At 50.0% G+C, this 8,902-nt stretch overlaps 1 non-coding gene across 1 annotated transcript; it reads left to right on the top strand.

The window, feature by feature from the left end:
* Positions 1-7,355: 7,355 nt before the first annotated feature.
* Positions 7,356-7,519, top strand: LOC130842377 (U1 spliceosomal RNA). The gene has a single exon (XR_009050415.1). It is a non-coding gene; the product is annotated as a U1 spliceosomal RNA (small nuclear RNA).
* Positions 7,520-8,902: the final 1,383 nt, after the last annotated feature.

An 8,902-nucleotide genomic window follows, 5' to 3' on the forward strand; every position in this document is an offset into this window, starting at 1 on the left:
AAATGTTTTTCTTCCCCTACTTTGTTTCTACTTTCTGCACGCGTCCCTAGGCTGAGTGGGGAAGAACAGGAAAGACAAACTGTCACTAAGAGCTCACCTCACTGTCTAATGCTTCAAGTCTAAGTGTAAAAAAATGATTTACCCTCTTGTCATTTTGTAAGAATCCCCTACCTAAAAATATTAAAAGGTAGTTCTTACAATTAGAGCGCCTTAGAATCAGCAGTGGACAGTAAAGAAGCTACTTCCTGGGCTCCAATCCCCAGAGATTTAGTTGGTGTGGGGCCCCAGAACCTGCATTTTTCACAGAAGCACAACCACATGTTTCTGATGCGGGTGGGCTGCAGAGCACAGTTTAAAACGTCCTTTGCGTTAAGACTGATTCAAACCTATAAATAAGCTTGCTTGCCTTAATTAAGAAACTGTAATTGAAAAGTGGATGTCACCACAAATTGACATAAAGATCTCAAAGCGTTCCCTGGGAAAAGTCCTTAGTTATATTCTTTTGCAGCCCAGGATTAACATCAAGCACTTGCTCCACAATTATTTCCTGGTAACAGTTGAAACATTAAAATAGACAACAACATGAAGAAAAAACTCAAGGACTTCCCTGGCTGTCCAGTGTTTAAACTCTGAGCACCCCCTGCAGGCAGCACAGGCTCAACCCCTGGCAGGGGAATTAAGATCCCACAGGCCCCTCCCGCACGGCCAAAAATAAATAAATAAAATAAAGATAAAAAATGAAATAAAAAACAAAAAAACTCAGCCATTGTCACCACCACCACCAATTTACAAAAACATCCAGCAAAGGACTCGTGCCTGAGGTAGACACATGCCCCGTTTTCATAATAGTTGAAGTAACCTCAGCTTCTGCTTTTACACTAAACATATTGTACATAAGTGCCTTTGGCTGTCACTACAGAGGAACTCACTGGCAGAATCAGAAGAATGGATGACAAGTCAGCCAAACTATGATGTATTACTTAAAGTAGGAACATTTGAGGACCTCTTGCTCTGAGCTAATCAAGCATCCCCTCATCCCCGTGCCACCAGGGCTGGAAGGCATTGATGATACAATCATTAATCCCTGGAGAACTCAAATAATGCTGTTGAGAACTTCATTTTATGCACACAGCATTCATGAAAACAACAGCACACGTATTGTCTAAATCTCAGACCTGGTCAGGACTGAAACCACGGACAAGCCCCTGTGTCCTTGTCTTTGGAAGCAAAATGCTGGCTCAAGAGTTAATGACTGGGAAGTGTGAAGATGTAGAAACAAAGAAGAGCTGTTGAGCTGGGGAACTGGTAACAATTTAGATAATAACTCTGCCACATCACAGAATCACCAAACTCCCAGTTTCCTGAAAGATATAGATAAAGGCTTGGCACACATCCCTAAGTTGTTTCTATAGGACGCAGACGGCCACCAGATGAAAACTGCTGACCACAAGCACATAGAGCCTAGACAGGCTGACACCAGAAGGGGGATGATGCTGGAAACTTCCCCTTGATGCCAACCAATCCCAGAAATGTCCACCAGCTGACCACGCCCTGCTCCTCCAACACTAGAAGACTCCTCGCTACCCCCTCCAGGATGGGTCACACGGTCTTGAGGACATTAGCCCGCTGTAGCCCCCTCTGCCTGGCAAAGCAGTAGAAGCTACTCTTCTGCTCCACCCAAAACTCTGTCTCCACCTTTCTATTTGGCACCTGAGAACAGAGGCCAAGTTTTGGCAACAGGATCCAGTCACAAATTACCTTGGGGGAAAATTCCTAAAAGCCATTCTTGTGTTTCACCCTTTGAACAGTAGTTCTTCACCTTAGTGTAAAAAAAACAAAACCAAAACCAAAAAAAGTTGCAAAAAATGTATCTTTGGAAAGGAGGATTCTACACTATTTAACTTTCCATAAATTACATTCTTTCCCTCTACGAGATGGAATCCATTTACAAAGCAAATGAAATCAACCTGTGTCACCACCAATGTCTTCCAGTTTGCTGTAATTCAAATGAGAACCATGCTGGGTACACCTGTGCGGGAAATAGGGCGCGCGTCCTTTAGGGGAAAAGGGAAAGGAAGAAAGATACCTAATGTAAGCCTGCAAACAGGTACCAATATCTCTTGACCAGTCCACCTGAGGTAGACACACACCCTGCAGACTTACACAGGGTTCATCATGTTCCCAACTTACTCCTGCTAAAGTGAATGCGCTAGACACTTACAGAATTGGCATTCTATGTGTGCTGTAAAGAGTGACCAGAAGTTTAGTGGCTTCAAAGAACACCTATGTATTATATTACAGTTCTGTTGGTTAGGAGTCCAACAAAGGTCTCACTGGGATAAAATCAAAAGGTCGACAGGGCTGCCTTACCTTCTGCAGGTTCTAGGGGATAATGCGTTTCCCCGTCATTTCTACAAAGGTTTTAGAGGCCCCCCACATTCCTTGGCTTGGGCCCTCTTTACCCATCTTCAAAACCAGCAGCAGCAAGTAGAATCCTCTCACTTTGCATCATCCTGACCTGTTCTGCTTCCCAGCTTTCAGGAAGGCCGTGTGTAATTACAGGGGGCCCACCTGAGTGGTCGAATATAATTTCCTCACCTCAAGGGCTTTAGCCCAATCACACTGGCAAAGTTTCTTTTTCTGTGTAATGCAATACCTGCACAGGTTTGGGGAATTACAACAGGGACAACCTAGAGGGGGCGTTACTCCACTGTTGGCAACACTGTTAACTAAGGTGCCAACTAATATTGGAACTGAGGGAAAAAAACCCCAAAACTTGTCTCCTTTCAACAAAGTTTAGTAAAATGAAGACAGGATATGAAGGTGCCACGTAGCACAGCAAAGCAAGACCAAGTCACATCAGCACCTAGACGTGTTCCATCGATGAGCTTGCTAATGCACAGGAGCTGGTCGGTTTAGATTCAGCTTCTTTTCCCAGATGTTGCTTCCCCCTCCCCCCTCCCCCCAGGCTGACTATCTGGGAGAAATCTCATCCTTGTTGAAGAGCCTGTGGTGGAGGAAGTGACGGTGGAGTCGGTGCACCTGGGACCCCACTAACTTTGGACCAGGAACCTGCAGCTGCTCTGCATGGAACAGCAGATGGGCGGGTTCCCTCACACCTACCCTCGCCTGAACAAAGGGAGCGCCGTGCGCCATGGCCAGGCCGCCAGGAGGGGGCGACGTGGTCCTTCCCCTGGAACTTGCCTTGTGAAGAAGGCAGGCACAGAGCGTTAACTTCTCTGGGATCTTGTGGACCAGATGCTGGCCTTCTGTGTAGAGAGCTCCCTGACTTTTGCTCACACATCCCCGGGTTGGCCTAAGGCCCGTGCTGCCTGGGCGGGCTGTGGAGGCTGAGCTCCTCAGGCGGAGGCCATCTTGCCCTGTCTCCTCCAAACCAGGTTCTGACCAGAGAGAAATGTGTCCCTGCTTCTCAGGCTGGTGGAAGACACTCCCTCATGGTCCTCTCAGACGGGGGCAGCCCCTTCCTTGGCTGGCCTGCTTCGTCGCGTGGGGGAGGCGTGGGGAGGATGGGAGCAGGAGGAGCAGGGACGAGGAGGAGGCGTGGGAAGAAAACAAGCCTGGGGAGATGCTAGGGGAGGAGGGGGCCGAGGAGCGGAAACTGGAGGCAGAGGAAGAGCGTGAATGCCAAGGAGGCGCTCGTCTCTGGTCCCAGAATGGCAGCTGCCCTCTCGTGAACTTCGCCTGACCTCATGCTGGACACACACCCCCCCCACCTCCCTCTCATCCTCCTTTATTCCCACAAGAGCAGCCTCTCATCACTCCCCGCACCCAGCCCTCTTACACGCCCTGATTTGGGGGATACTTTCCTTTGTCCCTCGGTTTCCCCAGAGCTGGGCACAGATTCCTCACCAGCAGCCAAACCCTTGCCTGTGGTTCTGTAGAGTCCGAAGCACAGAAATCTCCCAGGAGAAGAGCAAATGCAGGCCACGTGGGGTCATGGGGTCACTCTGCAGACTCCCAATCCAGTTGTCCAAGTCATGCTATGTTGATATTTGGGAAGATGTCAGACTTGTTTAAAAACAACAACAACACAACTCTAAGAAGCTCCCTGGTGCAGGTCATTGTTACATGGAGTAAATTACACTCTGAAATCCTAAACCGGGTGCTCAATCCTCATTCTAAAGTCGCAGACCAGCCTGAAGAAGGGCAGGGCAGGCTGTGAGTACTAATTACAGGAAATGAACAAAACTGGGGCAGATCCCACAAAGGCCCAGGTAGGAGAAGCAGCTTAGGCCAATGGCTAAGTAACCATCTGTATTAGTCAGCCTGGGCTGCCGTAAGAAATTACCCTAGACCGGGTGGCTTAACCAGAACTCTGTTTGCACACATTCTGGGGGCTGGAAGTCCAAGATCAAGACGGACGTTCCTGCCAATGCAGTTTCTGGTGCGAGCTCTCTACCTGGCTTGCAGACAGCGGATGCCTCCCTGGGTCCTCACATGGCCTTTTCTCCTTGCTTGAGCTGGGGTAGGGCAGGAGCCCAAGCTCTCTGGTATCTCCTCCTGTAAGAACACTAATCCTACCTGATCAGGGCCCCAAGCCCATGGATGCATTTAATCTAAGTGACTTCCTTAAAGGCTCCTTCTCCAAATACAGTCCCACAGGGATTAGGGTTCCAGATATGAATTTGGGGGTGGGGGTGGGGGGGACACATCCATTCAGGTGCTAACACCCTCCACAGCCTCCTCCTCCCACAAAGGCGCTTGCAGCCCTCAGCTCTGGTCCCTGGGAACTTTCCAGGCACTGGGTCCCTTCGATTCCTCTCCTCACAGACTTCCTCCTTCTCTCTCTCTGACTCAGAGGCCTCCACATGAGGCACAGCTGTTGCCTGGCTGACACTCAAAGGCAGTGGACTGACTTGCGTTCACCTGGATGACTTTCAGAAGACAGGGGCCACCACTGACTGATACGCTTGCAGAAATGTGTTCACCGAGGAGACGGGCTGTGGTGGCAGAATAATGCTTCCCCAACGATGTCCACATCCTGATCCCTAGAGTGTGTGAACATGCTACCTGACATGGCGAAAGAGACTTTGCAGGTGTGATTACATTCAGGCCCTTGAGATGGGGAGGTTGTCCTGGAGGGCCCCATGGAATCCCAAGGGTCCATGTAAGTGAAAGAGGGAGGAAGGAGAGTTGGGGTCAGAATAATGCGTTCTGAGAATGACTTGATCAGCCGTGACTGGCTCTGAAGACGGAAGGGGGCTATGAGAGTAGAATGTGGGCACCTTCCAGAGGCTGGAAAAGGCAAAGAAAGAGATCCTCCCCTAGAGCCTCCAGAAAGGACCTCAACCCCACTGTCACATTGATTTTAGCCCAGTGAGATGCATCTTGGAATTCTGATCTCCAGAACCATAAGATAATAAATGTGCGTGGTTTTAATTCACTAAGTGTGTGGTAATGTGTTACAGTAGCAACAGGAAACTCCTACAGTGGACATCGGTGGCCATTTGTTACCATGGCTGTAGACCAATTACTCTAGCCCCAGAAATGTGAACTTTCAAGCTTGTCAATTCTCAGTGGAGATAATGTAAATAATACTGGATGGTGTACCAAACCATCCCCTTATAAGAGGCTGAAACCCTCACCCTGGGCTCAGGGATAAACGTCTAGTACGCTCTGAGGCTGGGTGGTACATGCGTGTATATTTGAGACAGGGTTGCATGGCCTTGGGCACTGGATTTACAATGTTCTCCACGGGGCTAGCTGCAGGGGGTTTTATCTGAACCCCCTGCCTGTGTATGAGGACCTTCCCACATTCTGCAACTTTTAAGGATCACATACTGGCTTTCACAGTTTTCCTAGGGGCTAAGATGTGGGTCTGTTACCAAGAGCTGGCCAATCCCCATGAGTAACAATGACCCCAGCATTTGACAGGAGTTGAGAGACACAAGGAGTAGGCCCTGGGGAAATTCTTCCTGTCCCGTGCAACAGAAGACTCTCCCCACCTCCAGATCCTTAGTTTAACACCGACCAGGTGCAGCAGAAGTCGCAGAGCCATGGGCGGTGTCTAGTGTCCAGGGCCAGTAGTGTCACCTGTGCAGAGCCACAGGGGTTGTCACTCAGCAGGGGGCACCCATGCCCTTCCCATTTGGTCTGTGTGCTCCCTTCCATTGGCCTTGCTTATTCCTCCCTGTTTGTAAGCCTGGTTCTCCAGTTGGCTGGAGAGTCTCTGAGCTAGCACTATCCCTTGAAGAAAGTATATTTCAGAGGAAAGGAGCCAGAGTCTATTTCTGATGGCTGCAGAGAGAGAAAGGAGGGGAAAGGGAGAAAGCAGGGAGGAGGAAAGGAAGCTTCTTCCTGGAAGTTGGCTGGGTGCTGAGTTCCTCTGCGTCTAGGATTCTCCGCAAGAGTCACTTTCCCCCTTAAGCCAGAGGCACCCTCAAGGATCCAGTCACTCCACTCCTTGCTCTCTGGTCTGAAAACACAAGCTGGCTTCTTTCTCCAGCCTCCGCGGCCCCGGCCCCCACCCCCACCCCCAGGTCGAACCAGTCTTACCCAGAAAGAGAAAACAAATCAACAAACAAACCAACCGCACTCTCCAAGCAAACACGTCATCTTTCTAACCCCTTCTTTTGGTCATCCGCTTCTTTTTCAGAATCTTCATTTCTCGTATTCTGTTCGGTGAGGAAAGCAAAAGCACGGTCCCTGGGGCACCATGAGAACCAAGCAGGAAGGACGTGCACAGACAATACACCGAGCAGCACTGTGAGAGGCAACCCTGAATCTGTGTGTCTATGCACAGGACACAGACATGTGCTTTCATTGTGTTCCTATAAATATATACCTGTAGCCCGTGCCTTACGACTTCTTTACTACTAACGAACATTTTGGGTCAGTCACACACGATCCCGAATTCCCCTCCTCGGTGTGTAACGCAAGACAGAAGGGAAGAATGCCAGGAGGCTGGCAGAACCCGCCAGTATTTCAGATGAAAGCTTAGAGGTCCGTTACCTACGTGGGCGGAAATCACGACGTCATGTCCCCTTTCGGCAGCTGATGCGCCCATTGGTCGTCTGGGCAGGGGTGAGGGGAGATGACGGCCCAGGGACCCGGCGTGGGTGGGAGGAGAGGAGCCGCCTTAGAGGTCAGGGATGGGGCTTGGCTTATGTAAATCTTGCAGTGCAGGGGTGCCATTCCCGGCCAGCCACTCCCCGGGCTGTGGAAGTTTTCCGGAGATGTAGCTCGGATTTTCTTAGGAGAGTTGTTTGGAGGGGCGTGGAAGAGGAGGGGGTGCGGGGGGTGGTGGAGGGGCTGGGGTGGGGGTTGTGGCAAAGTGAGCATGTGTGTACAGTGGAAGAGCCTAAGGCTGTGCGGGGACGGGGAGCGAAACGTTCATACTTACCTGGCAGGGGAGATACCATGATCACAAAGGTGGTTTCCCCAGGGCGAGGCTCACCCATTGCACTGGGGGTGTGCTGACCTCTGCGATTTCCCCAAATGCGGGAAACTCGACTGCGAAATTTGTGGTAGTGGGGGACTGCGTTCGCGCTCTCCCCTGACAATGAGTCCTTAAGTGGCAGATCTATCCAATACACCTGGAGGAGAGAACGTAATAAGCGACTTGCGCAAGAACTGTAACCGTCCTGCTTCACCCACATTTTCTGCGCCTGTTGGTGGTTTTCTTTTTTTTTTTTTTGCCTTTTTTTTTTCGTTGTTAACCCCAGCGCATCGGGTAAGAGTGGCAGGTAACCCCGAAACTCTCCGAAGAAAACCGCGAGGTCTCCATCATGGCCTACGCCTAACCAGGTTCTTTCTTTCCGGGCACAAATCACAGGCCTTTGCTGCCACTGCAGATATGAGTTTCTCTGCGCATTCAAGCTTCAAGGGGTTTTCCTACTTCAGGATTTCATTCTGACTGTGGAGCTCTGTTCTATACCCTGCAAAAATCTTGCACAATCTTCACCGGTGTTTCCAACTTGGACTTCAAAGTAGGGGTGGCCCACCATGCACACTCATAACGACCTCGGTTTATCCTCCTGCCAACAACAGAAAACATCAAACAAAGACTTTGAAGAGACTGGGGCATCAGGTGAAAAAGGACAGTGCGTGGTTCTGGAGAGGTGGGAAACAATGGCTCCAATTTACTGTCTGCAGAGAGTTTCCAAGCAGGGCACTCGAGGGCAAACTGAAAAGCAGCCTGGTGGACCTTGCTGAGTTGAGGACACTGAACCCGGATGCCAGGGAGGCCAAAGGAGCTAGGGTCCACAGAACAGACTCCCCGGGGGAGAGAGATGCTGGAAGTAACTCAGAGAGAACTGCAGAGGCGATCCCTCCTGCGTGCAGCACAGTACTGATCAGTGCAGCCCTGGCAGGAAACTCCCCAAGGTCAGGGGGAGAGCTTTGACAGGATCAGAGAACAGTGCCTGGCACTCACACAGATAGTGCTTGTCCCCAACAGATAGACTGCAAGGAAGAAAACAAAACAAAACAGACAGACAAACCCTCTCAATTCATGAGGGTGTGGGGTGGAGTACTCAGGAATGTCTTGCCTCAGGAGGGCAGCTAGTTAGCCCTATGCTGAGTGCTGCTCAGAACCACTTAGCGAATCATCAAAGCACGACCTGAAAGGATCAAACTGTTTGCAAGTAACTTGAACGCATCCCTGAAGAAAGCCCAACGTTACACAACTCTCCATCATCCAACAAGGCAACATTCACACTATCTGGCATTCCATCAGAGATTCGGAGGTATCCAAACAGGCAGGGCAAATGACCCATAATGCAGAGACACATCGATCATGTGCAAACAACCCAGAGCTGACACCAGAGAAGGACATTAAAACATTTATTCCAACTGTATTCCGTAACTTCAAACAGTTCAGTAGACACATGGGAAACATAGAAAAGACCCAAGTGAACTTTAAGAGATACAAAAAGAAAAA

Source organism: Hippopotamus amphibius, chromosome 1 (genome assembly GCF_030028045.1).
Source record: "Hippopotamus amphibius kiboko isolate mHipAmp2 chromosome 1, mHipAmp2.hap2, whole genome shotgun sequence".
NCBI classification, from domain to species: domain Eukaryota; kingdom Metazoa; phylum Chordata; class Mammalia; order Artiodactyla; family Hippopotamidae; genus Hippopotamus; species Hippopotamus amphibius.